This window comes from Lissotriton vulgaris, chromosome 8 (assembly GCF_964263255.1).
Source record: "Lissotriton vulgaris chromosome 8, aLisVul1.2, whole genome shotgun sequence".
Lineage (NCBI taxonomy): Eukaryota > Metazoa > Chordata > Amphibia > Caudata > Salamandridae > Lissotriton > Lissotriton vulgaris.
The window spans coordinates 346,633,840-346,650,520 of NC_141696.1; positions in this window are offsets into that span (position 1 = coordinate 346,633,840).

Here is a 16,681-nt window from a genome sequence, read left to right on the forward strand (position 1 = left end):
CTCCTTGACAATGGTGAAGAGCTCTTTGCAGTTGGCTTCAAGTCTGAGAGTTAGAGCTTCTTTTTCTACATCTCATGGGTTCTTGGTGGTATCGGTTGAGGGCGAACTTGTATGTGGCTCATGTGGTAATGTTTTTGTTAAGTCTCCATTTTCTCTCAAGTTGTTTACAGTGGCACTTGGACACCCCGAGGTCATTTGTATACCAGCTGGATCATTTGTTGTTTTTGTAGTTATTGTTTCTGGTGGTAGCATTGTGGTCGGCACAGTCGGTCAGCCATGTATTGTAGAGCTTAGTGTCGACATTGAGGTTCCCGGTATGGTTGGGTGGGCGTTCCAGTAGCGTCTTGGTCCAGTTTTCTTTTGATAATGAGGATGCAGGTCACTCACAAAGCAAAATGAAATGGGAAAGAAGGTAACACTACTTCATGCCTTAATTGCTTCTATGGGCTGGTATTCCATCTGTCAGAGTACCAGAGAACATTGCCTACCCAATCTGGATTTCGCAGCAACCTCAGCACCGAGGCCGCCCTCCTAGCCGCCAATTACGACATCTGCATGCTACTGGACCAGGGACACACGGCGTCGCTCATCCTGCTAGACATCTCTGTGGCTTTCCACACCATCTCACACCGCACTCTCACATCCGCACTCCACGACAAGGACCCAGCCTCTACTGGATCCAATTCTTCCTCACCAGCTGAACACAGAGGATCAGATTACCTCCCTTCCTCTCCGAACCCACTGATATCAACTGCGGAATCCCACAGGGGTCATCTCTCAGTCCCACGCTCTTCAACATCTACATGGCCCCCCTCGCCACTATCGTCAGAAAACATGGACTCAGCATCTTATCCTATGCCGACGACACCCAGCTCATCCTTTGCCTCACAAAAAATAGTGAAGACTCCAGACTCTGTTTCCAGGACTGAATGAAGAATGAGGCAGCCTGGATGAAGGGCAGCTGTCTGAAGCTCAACTCAGAGAAGACCAAGGTCCTCATCCTGGGACCCTGCTCCACCACCTGGGACAACACCTGGTGGCTGTCCGCCCTCTGGACCCCACCCACCACCACTGACCACGTCCAAAACCTCGGCATCATCCTCGACTCCTCCCTCTTCATGACCGCCAGATCATTGCTGTTGCCTCCACCAGTTTCAACTGCCTTTGGATCCTCTGTAAGACCTTCAAATGGATCCCCAGCTGCAGAAGGACCATCACCCAAGCACTTATAACCAGCAGACTTGAATACAGCAACACCCTTTACGCCGGAATCAACAAAACTCTCCTCCAAAGACTTCAAACCATCCAGAACGCCGTGGCCAGACTCGTACTCGGAACTCCATGGCACGAGCACATGACCCAACACCTGCGCGACCTGCACTGGCTCCCCGTTGAGAAGAGAGTCACTTTCAAGCTTCTCACCCACGCCTACAAAGCCCTCAACAACATCGGACCCAAATACCTCAACGAGAGAGTCTCCTACCATGCACTCAAGAGAAACCTCCACTCCGCCGCCCTCGCCTTGGCAGAGGTTCCTTGCATCCATAGAAATAAAACCGGAGGAAGAGCCTTCTCATATATCGCAGCCAAGACCTGAACGAGCTCCCAGTGAACATCAGATGCTCCCCGACCCTGCACATGTTCAGGAAGGACCTCAAGACTTGGCTCTTCGACTGATCCGGAGCCATATCCTCCTCCCCCAGCACCTTGAGAACCTAACGGGTGAGTAGCATGCTTTATAAGCCCCTGATTGATTGATTGATTGAATTCTTCAAAACACCCCCTTTAATTTCGAACTTGCATGTACAGTACATATGTTCTCAAGATTTGCAAACAAATAACCATTCTTTCATGCCTTATACACTAAACAGTTCTCATACAAACAACATAAAGATAAGTGTGACATAAGTGAATACAGCCTTAGTAAATGATGTACTTAAAAATCACTCATTATTCCAAGTAAAACCAAAAAATTTCCATTTATATTTTTTGTTTCTCTGATAGGTTGTTGGACAACCAAATAACTCTTGTTCCAGAAAACAAAGAATACAATCAGGTAAGTTATTTCCTTCAAAATAATTAAAGCACTTTCAACGTGTTACCAATAAGGAGGTTATAATATCTCCTTGTTTTTGCCCTCTGTTGGTCTTGACAGCAGCACAGTACCAACACGAAGCCGAACCAATCGGGAGCTGATCCAGGATTTCAAGCGCATCAAGCTTATCCACTCGATGCCCCGATAGCAGTAACCATAGCCACGACAACGCCCAGAAAACCAAAGACACCAGGAAATTGTATTGTATTGTATTGTATTGTATTGGATTGTAATTGCATTTATATAGCGCTTACTACCCCTGACGAGGCGTCAAAGTGCTTTTTCAGCGGGTAGCACGCTACTCCGGGACCCATAGAGGATTAGTGTTGAATTAGTATAGTGAAACATGCAAGTACATTTTAAGTGGTGGATAGGTTAGTCAGTTATTTGGATATGGAATGATAGCAGAAGGAGAGAGGAGGACAAAGGTTTATATTTATTTATCGCTTGTTGACGCACGCTATTCAGAAAACCTATAAAGGATTAGTTGTGAATTAATGTGGTGAAATATAAGGTAATTTCAGTGGTGGATATTAGTCTGTTACTTGGAGTGAGAAGGATAGCGGAGGGATAAAAGGTGAAGAAAGATTAACATTCATATAGCACTTGCTACCCCTGATGGGTGTTGAAGTTCTTTTCTGGCGAGTAGCACGCCACTCCGGAACCCATAAAGGATTAGTGTTGAAAATTAGTATAATATGATGTAATTTGAGTAGTAGATATGTTATTCAGTTATTTGGGCAGTATATTAGTATAGTACAATATGGAATTTGAGAAGTGAACATGTTAGTCTGTTAATTTTGATTGAAAAGGATAGTGGAGGGATGAAAAAGTGAGGTATTTCTTTTTATTTTTTTTTAGGTCTTCGCAGTAGGAAGATGCTTTTGGATGAGTAAAAAGGAGTTTTGGAGGGGAGGAGTCAGAGGGGAGAGTTTAGAAAGGTTTGTTTTAAGGGATCAGTGTAGTAAAAAGAGGTGTCAGATGATGCAAGGAGGGGTAGAGCAGGAGAGAGTCTAGAAAGGGTTATTTTGGCGATCATGGTAGTGGTATGGGGTTTGGGATAAATGAGAGAGTGGATGTAGAGGATATATTGATAGATGTATAGAATGAGAGATAGGGTAGTGCATTAGAAGGAGTAGTAGAAGGAAGTTTGAGATGAGTCAGAAGGTTGGGCTAGAAGATATATTGAGCAAAGTATAGGCTGAGAAATAGGCTAGTTCATTGGAAATGCTAAATTAGAAGAAAGTGATAAATATATAGATCCATAAGTACATTGAAAGTATATAGATACATAAAGGAAGGAAGTATATTTAGATTAAATATATTGATAGAGGCACAGGATGAGAAATAGGGTAGTGCATTGGATATGTTTTTTCAGGAGAGAAGTAACAGACACACAGATCCAAGTACATGGAAGGTACATAGATGCACAATGGAAGTATGTACATGTAGACTAAAGATGATTTTTATTTATTGATTAATATTATTATTATTATTTTTTTTCTTTTCTCTTAACAACATAATTATTTTACATGTTTTATAAAGTAATACACTAAGATAGGTACATATCTATAGTGAAAACAAATGCTTATATACAGAGGGATATGCTGTAAATTTCTGTTTCCGTATGGTGCTTATGTGGGGAAGAGCCAAATCTTGAGTAGTTTTCTGAAGATAAGGTGGTTGTCGGTGGATCTTATGTTGGGGAGTAAAGAGTTTGGTTGCTTGAACAGAGAAGGATGTGCCACCCATGGTTTTTTTCTTGTATGGTGGGATTTTGAGGCAAGATGCTCCTTTAGAGCGGAGGTTCCTTTGTTGAATGTGTTTGGTGATTTTATTCCTGATGAAGCGTGGTCCTATTCCATGTATTGCTTTGTGGGTAATACAAAGCAGCTTGAACTTGGATCTTCTGGCAACCGGTAACCAATGCAGGGCTTTCAAGGCAGGGGAGAAGTGGTCTCGATATTCAAGAGTAGTCTGGCAGCCGAGTTCTGAATCCGTTGTAGTCTTTTCATGGTCGTTAAAGGTGATCCATGGTAGAGGCTATTGGCGTAATCGAGTTTGGATAGAACAAGGGAGATGGTAGCTTGGACCTTGTGTGGAAATCCCAAATGAGGGAAAATTCATCGCAGAGTTTTTATAGTAGCAAAGCTTGATCTTTCTAGTTTATCCACTTGGGCATTCATCAACAGCTTGGAGTCCATGGTCATTCTGAGGTTTCTTACATCCTTCCATACTTTAGGCAGTGATCCCAGTTTATCAGGCCATGCGGTAAGTGGGTTGTAATTTTTGCAATCGCCACACGTGAGTATTTCAGTTTTTGAAGCATTCAATTTGAGATGGCTCCAAGTCATTCACTGATCCACGGCTCTGAGACAGCTGAAAATTGGTGATTTTCCAATGTCTTTGGGGCATTCCAGTTGAAGGAGTATTTGCGTTCCATCTGCATAGTTGTAGCACGTGAGGTGAAATTTATTGATCAGTACTGGTAAAAACTTCAGGTAGATGTTGAAAAGCATGGGCGAGATGAAAGAACCTTTAGGGACCCCTGCTTTTGTGGAGTACGGTTTGGGCGAGAAAGGTGGGGTATGGATGACATTAGTTCTGTTTCAAAGGTAGGACACGATCCAGTCTAGAGCAGTTCCCTCTATGCCGGCTTCATAAAGTCTTTGTTTCAGCGTGTCATGGTCAACCGTGTCAAAGGCAGTTGAGAGGTCGAAGAGGAGTAGCGCAGCAACGCCGTTGCGGTCAACTGTATTCTTTAGGTCATCCCAGATGGCAGATTCAGTGCCTCTTCCCAGACAGAATCCTGTTTGGAAATGTGAAAAAATGTCATTCTCGTCAATGAATTGTGACATCTGGGCGAACGCTGCTCTTTCTATCAGTTTGCCCAGGAAAGGTCCATTTGTAATGGGTCTGTAGTTGTCTGGGTTCAGTGGGTTCAAGTTTGTTTTCTTCAGTAAAGCATATGTGTATGACTTTTTGAGTTCTTCTGGAAATATTCCAGTAGTTAAGGAATCGTTGATGATTCTTCTTACTGGAACGGCAGCAGAGGTTGTTAAAAGATTTCTCTTGAAAGTTTGTGCGGACAGGGGTCAGAAGGGCTGCCGGCAGGCCTGCTTGCTTTGACCAGGTCCATAAATTCAACGTGTAAGATGTGTTGGAAGGAACGAAGAGGCTTGATTAGAGCATTCTTGGATAGTTGTTTAGTACAAGGGTTAGTGCTGGTGCTTTGTTTCTGTTTTAAGTACAAGTTCAACGTGTTTCCTTTGTCGGTGTAATGATTTGCCAGTTTGTCTGTTAAATCTTGAGTAACAGGATGAGTTCCTTCTAGGCAATTTGGTTTTCGAAATTCATTGAGTATTTTATAGAATTCTTTATTTGCACATTGAGCGTTTTGAATTCTGTCTGAATAGTACCTTTTCTTAGCTTTTTTGAGAGCCGAATTATATAATCTGTTAATTTTCTGTAGGTGAAGTTTGTCTTGTTTGGCATTTGTTTTGAGCCAGGTACGTTACTGTCAGGTTTCGCATCACCTGCGCCTACATTGCTCATAAATACGGAAGAACTACATTTCCCATGACCATTAGCGGTGCTGCCAGGAAGTTACATTAATGATTGGTGCACGCTTCCTGGTGCATGTTATTCTGGTTCCTGTTCTGATTTCCTGACGTGGAAGCGGCTACTCTGCACGTCGATCCCCAGAGACAAGTCCGTTTCGGGCTGCCGTCTGCGCCCGAACCTCGAGGTAGGCTTCCTGGACATTCTTCCGGTGTCCCTTCCCCTGGGACGCTGTTTCTGGAAGTCCTTCGGTAAGAATCGAGATTCGGCAAGTTCACGGAGTCGTGTTGTTTCAGTCACGACGTCTGGGCTGTTTGTTAAACTATTCTGCTTCTGAGTTCCAAGAAGCGGAGTGACTTCTTTCATTGTTTCTTGATCCTTTGATTTCCCTTTCATGCATAATGCCCTGGATTCTAGGAGGTGTATATATTCAAGGTGGAGCGTCGTGGTGAGAGTAACCCCGCGCTGCTGCATTGATTACCGCATTTCATAAACTGTGTATTTAGGTAAATAAAGTGGAGCGCTGTGGTAACGGGTAACAAGCCCTGCCGTGTTTTTTACTGAACATTTGCGCTTTGAAGGAAGGGAGCAGAACGCAGTAGTGGACGCAACTACGCGATACTGTAGTGTCCCTCATCTTAGTACTGGCTGATTCAGCTTATGCATATTGGTTATGGACCATTAAGGAGCGGAGTGTTGTGGTTATTGCCTCCTACACATTACCGTGTCCAAGTCGGACTAAGAGCTTGTTTCATCCTGAGTTCGTTTACTTATTCATTTCTACAGAATCCCTTATTCCACATTTCTTCATGCTGTCAGTGGTATGTCCCTAGACAGAGATAGGCTCATTCATGTGTTCGTTGTACTACACAATTGTCTGTGACTGTATGTTTCTCATTTGTGTCCCCTTAGGATTAACTGAGACAGTTGTGGAGAGTGAAGAGTGTTAAACTATTGAATAGTCTGGTTCCCTTTTCTTTATGCAGGTATACATGGTTCCTATTAGCGAGAATATATGAAAGTAGCCTTACTTGTTTATAAGGTTTTCAAGCAGATATCCTTTTGTCGTTTCAGATTTCCCTTCCCTGCCGACCCCTTCCTTTCCCTTCCCGTTTCTTTTATTTTTCTTATATTTTCCCTCACCTAATGGCTCGAACACCTTGTTTTGTAAATATCAGGGTGTTGGTGACATTTGGAGGTGGAACCACTATTCGACAGCTGGATCCTGCAGAGTAAACCTGACAGTTGCAGCTTTCTAATTTGTTGTTTTATGTCTTTTATTTCTATGTTTTTCCAAGGAGCTTTTTTTCTTTTGTTCTGTTGTGTGGTTTTGAGCGGTATCAGGATGTCAAAAGCTTCCTGTACCCACTCATATTGATTCTGAACAGAATTTATGGTTTCTTGATTTATACTGGATGTTAGTTGTGTTTCCAGTGTTCCAAATTGGGGGGCGTGGCTTGAACGCTGCAGAAGATGGCGGCTTAGCAGCGGAGCTCCGTTTCCCGAACTCCGAAACCGGCAAAATAAACCCGGGTTCATCGGAGACAACTCACTGTCAAGGCTGGCATCATTTAGGGGAGCATGAAGTGAGCTGGACACACTGCTCTTTAATCTCCAACATCGCGTCTATGCCTTAATTTTACCTCAAAATGGCCCGTTTTCATTGCAGCCACCATTTTGTTTTTCTTCAACTGCGCTACTGCCGATTTTTACAACGCAATGCCTCACAAATTGCTTTTTGGCTACTTCATTGCCATCTACTTTCTTCTTTTAACATGACAATGTTTCTCCTTTGTGGAAATTTCAGTTTGTATTGCGATAACTTCCTCTCTTCATGATTCTACTTGCTGCCATTTTGTCGCCAGAGAGGAAAGGAGCCCCTACATCATTTGAATGACTGTTTGACTCATTATTAGATTTTTGCTGCATATCTAAGTCTTCACTTACTTTTGGGCTGCCTTGTTGTCTATTTTGACTCTGATTTTAAGGAACTTTTGAGAGGACTGTTGCTTTCCCACTGGCTTTACATTTCCTCTATGAGGAAATTGCATAACCTTAAACTCTCAACTTCTGTTAGGTCATGTACTTGCTCGGACTCCGACTCTGCGCCCCCAGACATGGAGGATCTTGCTTCTCAGAAACCTGTTGACACCTGGGGCGATTCCGAAAACAATTCTTCGAGCAGACTTCAACAATCTGCGTTGACAAAACGTCTAAAGAAAGATCCCCCTTCCCCGGGTACTTCCTCACATTCTGCTTCAATAGATCTTATTCTTGAAGAAATTTGTGCGCTGAAACCTTTGATGGCTGAAACCACTCAAGCTTTGCAATTCCTACATGATAAGTGGTCCACTTTGGAATCTCGTGTTCTCCTAGTAGAACAATCAACGGAATCCCTTCAGACATCGTGCTCTCGGATCTCCACTCTGGAAAAAGACATATCACTTTTGAAGAGACAGGCGGAGGATTTGGAAAATCGAAATCGCAGAAATAATCTCCGAATTTATGGACTTTCTGAACACACAGAAGGATCCAATCCAACTGCATTCTTTCAATCTTTTTTGCCAAAAATTCTGGATCTTCCTCCTTCTACTACTTTCAATATTCAATGAGCACATAGACTGGGTCCAAAAATTTCGGAAAAACCTCGAGGCGTCATCATGCTTTTTCTGCAATATACCGACCTTCTCCAGGTACTATCAGCCGCCAAGTCCAAGAAGCAGATTGTTTGGGAAGGACACCGCTTATACCTTTCCAAAGATGTGGTTAAAGTAACAGCAGACCATCGAAAGCAGTTTTTGGATATGTGACCGCAGCTATGTGCTCTGAATGCCAGGTTTGGTTTACTTCACCCTTGACTCTTCAAGGTGACCTACAAGGACAAGACCACCGGATGTACGGCATTACAACGTGGGCTTTTACACCGCGTGCCGTTACAACGCTGTTTTTACAACGCAGGTCGTTACAACGACTTGCGCTGTAAGGGCTGGATAGTGGAATAGTTTAATTTTCTATTCCAACTCCAGCCCACGTTACAGTAGGGAAGGTGTTGGAATAGAAAATTAACTATTCCCTATCCAATAGCGCCCTCTAGCACAAGTCGTCGTAACGACTTGCGTTGTAAAGGAAGCGTCGTAATAGCAGCACGGGGTAATGCCCGCGTTGTTAAGGATGTTTCCCAGGCCACCACTTTTGAAGACCCACTTGTTCTACAAGAATTCCTTCGTCAACAAGGAGCTGATGTCATGGACACTGCAAGAGTTGTTTAATTGTCTCAATTCAATTTTTGCTCATTCATTTGTATCTTGTCTTTTCCATCATATCGCCTTTATGTACTCTTTCTACACTCTTGTATTGTTTTGTAATGACTATGTTTTGTTCCTCTATTAATTCTTTGTCTTCTCTCATTTACTTTACAGGTATGCTCTTTTCCTCTCCATCCCGGTGTTATCCATACATCACGTAACCTGCTGTATTTTTTCGGATGTTCGGTGACGTTTGTGGTTTCGTTGTTGATGTCGTCATCTTCTGGCGTCGTCACCCCCATTCTTCGTTTTGTATCTGTTGGCATGTTTTTTAGTCGTCTTCTTTTGATCTAGACTGTCTACTATCTCTTAATCTCCTACTTTTCTTTTTACTTTTCCTCTCTACGTCTCTCTCTTTCTTCTCTTGGCTTTAACTCATTCTCCAAATGTTATTCCTTTTTCTGCACTTAAACTCTTACCTTTCTCGTTCCTGTCTATTTCCAATATCTCTTCTTTCTACATCTAGTAATTTTTTCTTATATTACTTCCCTGTCTCAAATTCCGGGTTGTTACTTGGAACGTTAAAGGTTTAAATAACCCTATTAAAAGGCAACAGGTTTTAACCCATCTAGCTAGGCTCAAAACAGATGTGGCCCTTCTCCAAGAATCTCATATTTCGGAAACTGAGGCCTTGAAGCTAAAACGTTGCTGGGTGGGTCATGTTTTTCACTCACCTGCTCTGGGTAAGAAAAATGGTGTTGTGATATTATGTCACAAAAAGTTAAATGTTTCTATTGTATTCTAAGAATGCGATGTTGATGGACGTTGGGTAATTGTCAAATTGAATATAGACAAAATTCCTGTAATTATTTTTAATGTTTATCCTCCTACTGGTGCTGACAAATCGTTTTGGTCTGTTATCTCAGAAAAATTGGTTACAATTAATGAGGATTATATTATTTTTGGTGGTGACTGTAACCAAGTTTTTGACACTATCTTGGACAGAAATTCCAAAGTCAAATTTATCACTTCCAAAATGCACTCCCAGTTTACTGCTTTTATTATTAATAATGCAATAGTTCATATTTGGAGACTCTGCAACCCCGACCTCAGAGAATATAGTTTTTACTCGCGATCTCATCACTCACAATCCCGCATAGATTACCTTTTTCTCAGTAAATCTTAAGTTCAACGCACCCTTCATTTGGACATCGGATCCATTTTAATTTCAGACCATGCACCTGTTTTTGTTGATATTGACCTCATCCCCTTTTCCCCTCATCCTGGACGTTGAAGATTTAATAATTCCTTACTCCTTGACCCTGCTTATTGTACTAAATTTAATGTCTTTGCTGCTGAATTTTTTGTACTTAATCAAACCCCTACGCTCCTTTTGTAATGGTGTGGGATTCCTTTAAGGCAGCTTCTAGAGGTTTTATCATTAATTTTGTTTCCCAAAAGAAAAAACAACTATCAACTCAACTTTTGAATAAAATCAAAAAACTCGAGTACACATACTATAATTCCAGTACTGAATCCTCTCTTCAAGATCTTATTGACGCTAAGGTTACCTTTAATAAAATCACCACAACAGCTGCTTCGAATTCTTTACTGAAATGTAATTCTCGTCAAAATAAAATGGGGAAGTTATTGGCTAATTACCTTAAAATACGGAAGGAAAGGACAAACATTGATTCTATCCAAGGCCCCGCTGGTGTGTCCTTATTTAAAGATAGAGACATACTGAACGAATTTCTCTCTTTTTATAAAACTCTCTATGCTCCCGAAACTTGTCCTGATTTGGCTGACCTTCTCTCTTATTTCCAAAATGTTCCTCCTCCTCCTTCATCTCACGTAGATTTTCATTCTCTTGATTCGAATATTTCTCTTACAGAAATTTCACATGTCGTCTCAGTATTACGACACAGCAAGGCGCCTGGACCTGACGGTTTCACTATCGAGTTTTACAATAATTTTTCTTCCCTTCTTCTACCAAAACTATTATTGTTATTCCACTTGTTTTCTGATTCCGGTTCTTCTCGTGGGACCTTTCAGGAAGCTTTGATTTGTTTAATCCCTAAGGAAGATAAAGATCACACCTTATGCAAGAACTATCGCCCCATTTCATTAGTAAATACAGATTATAAAATTTTCGCCAATATTCTAGCTCTCAGACTAGATCCTCTTTTGCCTGCTTTAATTGGTCCAGAACAGTCAGGTTTCGTTAAAGGTCGACTTTCATCAGATAATTCTTGTGTCTTTTTTAATATTTTAAGTAAGGCTCCCTCACTTCCTTATCCTTTGGCCGCCATTTCCCTTGATGCTGAAAAAGCTTTTGATAGGATAGGGTGGGATTTTATGTTTCAAGCTCTCAGATGGGCGGGCTTTCTTTCTAAATTTATATCTCTTATCTCTTTACTTTACTTGAGTCCTCAGGCATCAATTTTCGCAAATGGCATGGTTTCAGATTATTTTCCGTTACAAAGAGGTGTTAGACAAGGATGTCCTTTGTCTCCCTTATTATTTGTTTTAGCTTTAGAACCTTTTCTGACAAAAATTAGACATGATGATAATATTTCTGGTTTTCATTTTGGCTCTCAACAAGTTAAGCTATCAGTCTACGCTGATGACATTCTATTGTATTGTTCCCATCCACAATCTTCTCTTCCTTTCTTTTTGAATCAAGTCTCCTCCTTTTCCAAGGTTTCCGGTTATCGTCTTAATATCGATAAATGTGAAATTTTGCCCTTGAATTCTCTTTGTCAAAAACATCTTTTTGAGCGTCCGGTTTCTCTTGGCAACCATCAAAGATCAAGTACTTGGGGGTTCGGTTTGCTCCTCCCTTATCCGATACTCTTAAACTCAATTTCGAATATATATCTAAAAAATTAAATGCCGCTATTGTACGTTGGAAGCCTCTATTTCTCTCTTGGTGGCGGCTCCTCGACTCTATTAAAATGATGTTGGCTCCACTTGTATTATACACTATCTCCATGATCCCTATGCATATTCATGCTCAATATTTCAAAACAATAGACTCTATTTTACTTAAATTTTTGTGGAAGGGTAAACGCTCCCGTAATGCTATCGCTACCTTGAAGAAAGATAAATCAAATGGAGGAATTAAATTCCCTGATTTTGAGACTTATCATAGAGCTTTTTCCTTGAAACAAGGTATACGATGGCTTTCATCTGATCTCTCCTTTTACCCTCCTCTCTGGCTTGAATTAGAATCTTCCTTTCTCGCTCCCTTTGACTTCCGTGAACTACTCTCTTTTACATCTAACGTAGCTTCCCTTCGTAACCCCATCATTTCCCATTCTCGTAACCTTCTTACCCCATACTTGTCCTCTTCTTACCCATCTACTAATTCCATTAACTTACAACCTATTTGGCATAATAAACATCCTAAAATTCGGAATCGTTCCATATTTTGAAAATACTGGCACTCTCATGGTCTAAAGTGGATTTCTCAACTTGTTTCTTGTATTCAACTTCTTTCCTTCAATGATCTTCAAACGCAATTCTCCTTACCTTCTTTTTCTCATACACAATATACTCACTTTGCCCTATTCTTACTCAATATATACATTCACTACCTAATACCAATAATATCCCTAATACACTTCATCTCATATCTAATGCGCTAGAACACTCACCTTCTGCTACTTTTCTCTATAAATCAATTCAATACGCAGTAGATAGAGTTAAATCCAAAGTTGAGTTGGCCTGGGAGAATGATCTTTCACAAAAATGGTCAATCCCTTTATGGGATAAGATTTGGTCAAAAATTCATAGTACCTCTAGAGTTGCCAACACCACTCAAACCTTATTTTTCATTTGTAATCATATTTTATTTACTCCGCTAGTTTTATTGTCCTTCTCCTTAGACACTCCTTCTACTTGTTGGTCCTGCCCAAGCCCTTCTGCTGATTTAAAACATATGCTGTTTGAATGCCCACCCATTCCCCAGTTTGGGAAGCTAGTATGGATCCAATTCCAATATATTTTTAAATTTTAGTCTCCTTTCTCCATTGACAATATGTTTCTAGGTTCTCTCTCCTATATTTTCGCCAATTCCCCACAACAGTACAAACTGATAGACCTCTTAATAACTATTGCTTTTCATCACATTACCTCCAGCTGGAAACAAGCTACTGGAGTCTCTTTTCGTGCTTGGTGGAATTCGGTCTGTTTTCACCACCGACTTGACACCAATTTTGTCCCCCCCATTTCCCTAGCAATTAAATGAGATCTTCTATGGCTCCCCCTAACCAATTATCTGTCCTTGGTTGCTTCCCCGACACCCACTACCCAAATTAGAACTGATGAGGTTCAAAAACCACCATGATTCTTCCAATGCTTTTATTACTTTTAGTAACTGATTATATTGTTTACTCTTTATGCCTTAATTGCCTTGTGTTTTCTCCTTGCTGCTCAATGATATTTACTATGCTTATATTTATAAGATATATTTCTTGTGTTATAACTTTTGATTGTTTCTTCATTTTCTATCTTTGACTCTTTATATTTCAATAAACTCAAACTAAAAAAAACAAAAAACAAGCACTTTTGAAAAGAGCTGCCCGGAAATGATAAGTGTTCCAAATTGAGTTTGTTCCATGGCCGATAGGTGGATAGATGTAAGGTAGTTTTAGGTGAGTCGCTTAGTGTTCTTTTATGTTGGAAAGCAAGCAAGTGGTGGTCTGGCCATGTGACTGGAGTTATAGTTTGAAAGGTAACTAGTTCAGTATTAGCAAAAATGACATCTAGGATATGTCCAGCGGTGTGTGTCGGATTGTGGACAATCTGATACAGGTTCAATGCATCTAGGCCGGTGATTATTGTTTTTGAATGGGTCATATTGGTTTTATCAAACCAAATGTTTAGGTCACCCAGAACACATAGTTTGGAGTGTATTGTTATCAGGTTTGAAACTGTGTCTAGAAGTGCATCTGGGAATGTAGCCTTGCTAGGTGGAGGTCTGTAAAGAAGCAGGAAGTTACAGGTGGAAGACGGTGTAGGATTGCAACTTGTTAGAAGAGCCTCACAATTTTTCATGGAGATGTTATCAACTTTAGTGATATGTATTGTTTGCCTGAATACAACAGCTAGACCACCTCCTTTTTTGGCTATACGATTTTGGATGATTATTTGATAACTTCATGTAGGACTGGAGCCACATCCTCTCCCAACCTTGATTCGGTTATGAATAGTATGTCTGGTTTTACATCGTTGAGAAGGTCGTAGATGTGACAGACGCGGTCGGAAGTAGGAGTTCCTGCAGGGCGGTGACGTGGGAAGGGGGAGGGGCAGGGTGGGGGGGTAGTAATGTATGAGTTACGGAGTTTAACAGGTAAGTAAACATATCAATAAATAAAACAAATTTTGTTGCATGCACTGCATAGCATTTGGTGATGCAGTGCACGCAACAAAATTTGTTTCATTTATTTATATGTTTACTTACCTGTTAAACTCCATAATCCATACATTACTACCCCCCACCCTGCCCCTCCCCTTCCCCATGTCACCGCACTGCAGGAACCTCTACTGCCGACCGCGGCTGAGATGTTATGCTTGTTTTTAGAGAGGGATCGACCTTTTATTAGTAGACAGTGTCGAGAGTAGCCTATGGTGATAGTGGGACTTTGTGCATGAAAATAGACTTGAGATGGGGGTTGTTGGGGGGAGGGAGGGTGTTTGGGAGAGGTTGTTTAAAAAATGGAAAAGCGGACACAAGATCTTTCTACTAGATGGCTGCGATGGGCTCTTGTTGCAAGATGTTTAATCCCTCATGGGTATCGCCGCCTGACCTCCGGGATGTGGGCACGCGGGCTGTGTGATGGGATTCTAAGAGTCTGGTACGAGGCAGCCGCCAGGTTTGGAAAGGTGGACTGTGGAACATGTGATTTTTATTATTATACTGTCTGCAATAAAAGAAATTTAAAAAAAAATGGTGATAGTGAGACTTTGTTTTGTAGAAGAGTGATCAGTATTTTGTGGGTGTGTAGTAGTTGTGTTTTTAGTGCTGGTATTAGCTGTATTAGGATAGCAATTGTGTAGCTGTTCTATAGTGTGTTCCTCATCCAGCATGCTAAGAAGACATTTTGATGGGTCTGCATGTGTATGTGTTGGAGATGGTGTTTGAGAGTGAGTTGGAGTGCTGTGTTGCTTTCGTGGTGTAACATTGTTGTGAGGTAGACTTGGGGAAGCAAAGTTGTGAGGTGTGGCATGTTGCTTATATTCTATATATAGAGGGTGTATGAGTCAGGGGAGGTGGTGCAGCATGTGGGTCATGTCATAATGTTCTAAATTGTCCAATGGATCAGAGGTGGTTAGAAGAGATGTGCTGTATTGCTGTGTCTGTGTTAGGTGTGGTGGAAGAGTGAAACCTTGGCACTGGAGTTTGTTCCTTTGTGGGGTTTGAAAGCGGGGTATATGCATGTATTTTGTGATGGTAAGTGTTATGAGGTGTTGTGCTCTGAAGATCTTGTTTTACTGGTGTGTGTGATATGTTTTGCTTTTGAGTTGTAGTGAAAAGGGGTGCTGATGTATATGTTTCATGGGCCGGATTTGGTTGTGTTGTATTGTTTGTGAGAGGAGGTTGTGACGTAGAGAGGGGTGGTGATATGTTTATGATTAGAGTGTATGTTGTGTGTAGGAGGGAATGTAGTAGAGGTGAGAGTGTTTATCTTAGGCTGGTTTGTTTCAATAGTTGCAAAGTGTGGTGGTGTGCAGTGTGTGTGTTGTGTGTTAGTGTTATTATGGTAGAAGGGAAAAATGTACTACCGGTTTCAAAAGCAACCAGGGATATCCGCTTGTTTCCTTCTATGTTATGACTGGAAGAATGGACACCGTTCCAATCTCTCCTGTACATGTGAAGAGACCAACAGGCATATCCCACTTAAAGTGCCTAGAAACACAGCGGGGGGTACATCAAGTACCAGCCCTGCTGCTCGCACTCAATTATCAAGGCGCTACTGGCAGCATTCCCTCTGGTTCAATCACTAAAATAGGCGTAAGGAGTCCACTCTAAACACAATATTTCTGAGACGGGTCAACAGTTGTTTTGCTAAATGTCACAATGTAGTATTTTATTGCAGAGTACTTTGTGTGACGCCCAGACTGCAGCACAGCAGAGTGCCTGAAAACAAACTAAACAGACTAGTTTGGATGTTACGGACAGTGATGCAGTACCGAGGACTACCTATAAAGATGTTTATCATATGAACAGATGTGCGTGTTTAAAGTACACCCTGGCGTTTAGCAAAAGACCAAAGGTTATATCAGACAACGGAGTAGAATGTGCACATGGAACCGTTGTTGTTAGGAGTTATGCTATTGGAGCAATATGGGATGTGTAATACAGTCTAAACGTCTGATTTATGTTGGGAAATCTATAAATAAAGGTTTAAAAAATGAGGGGCTGTGAGGGGCCCCGTCTAGGAGGGGGGTGACACCCCATTAACAGTGGCTCGAGAGCTGCACTGAACATGGGCGCATAAGAGGAGGCAGCAGGGCTTGTCCTGGGGTCTGCATGTATGTGAAGTCACGGAAAGGGACGCCCATCAATCCCCACCATGGCACCACCCCACAGTCAAGCTGCCGCCAAGGGATAGTTAGCTGTGAGACATGAGGGGCTGCCCACCCAGGCTGCAACCTGGAAGCAAACTTGAGGCCATGGAAGAAATACTGTGTTCAAAACTTGGCTGCCTGGCAAAGATTGCTGTTTTTTAACGAAGGAAGAATTAGGCGGCTTGTCCAGAATCACAGGATGGCG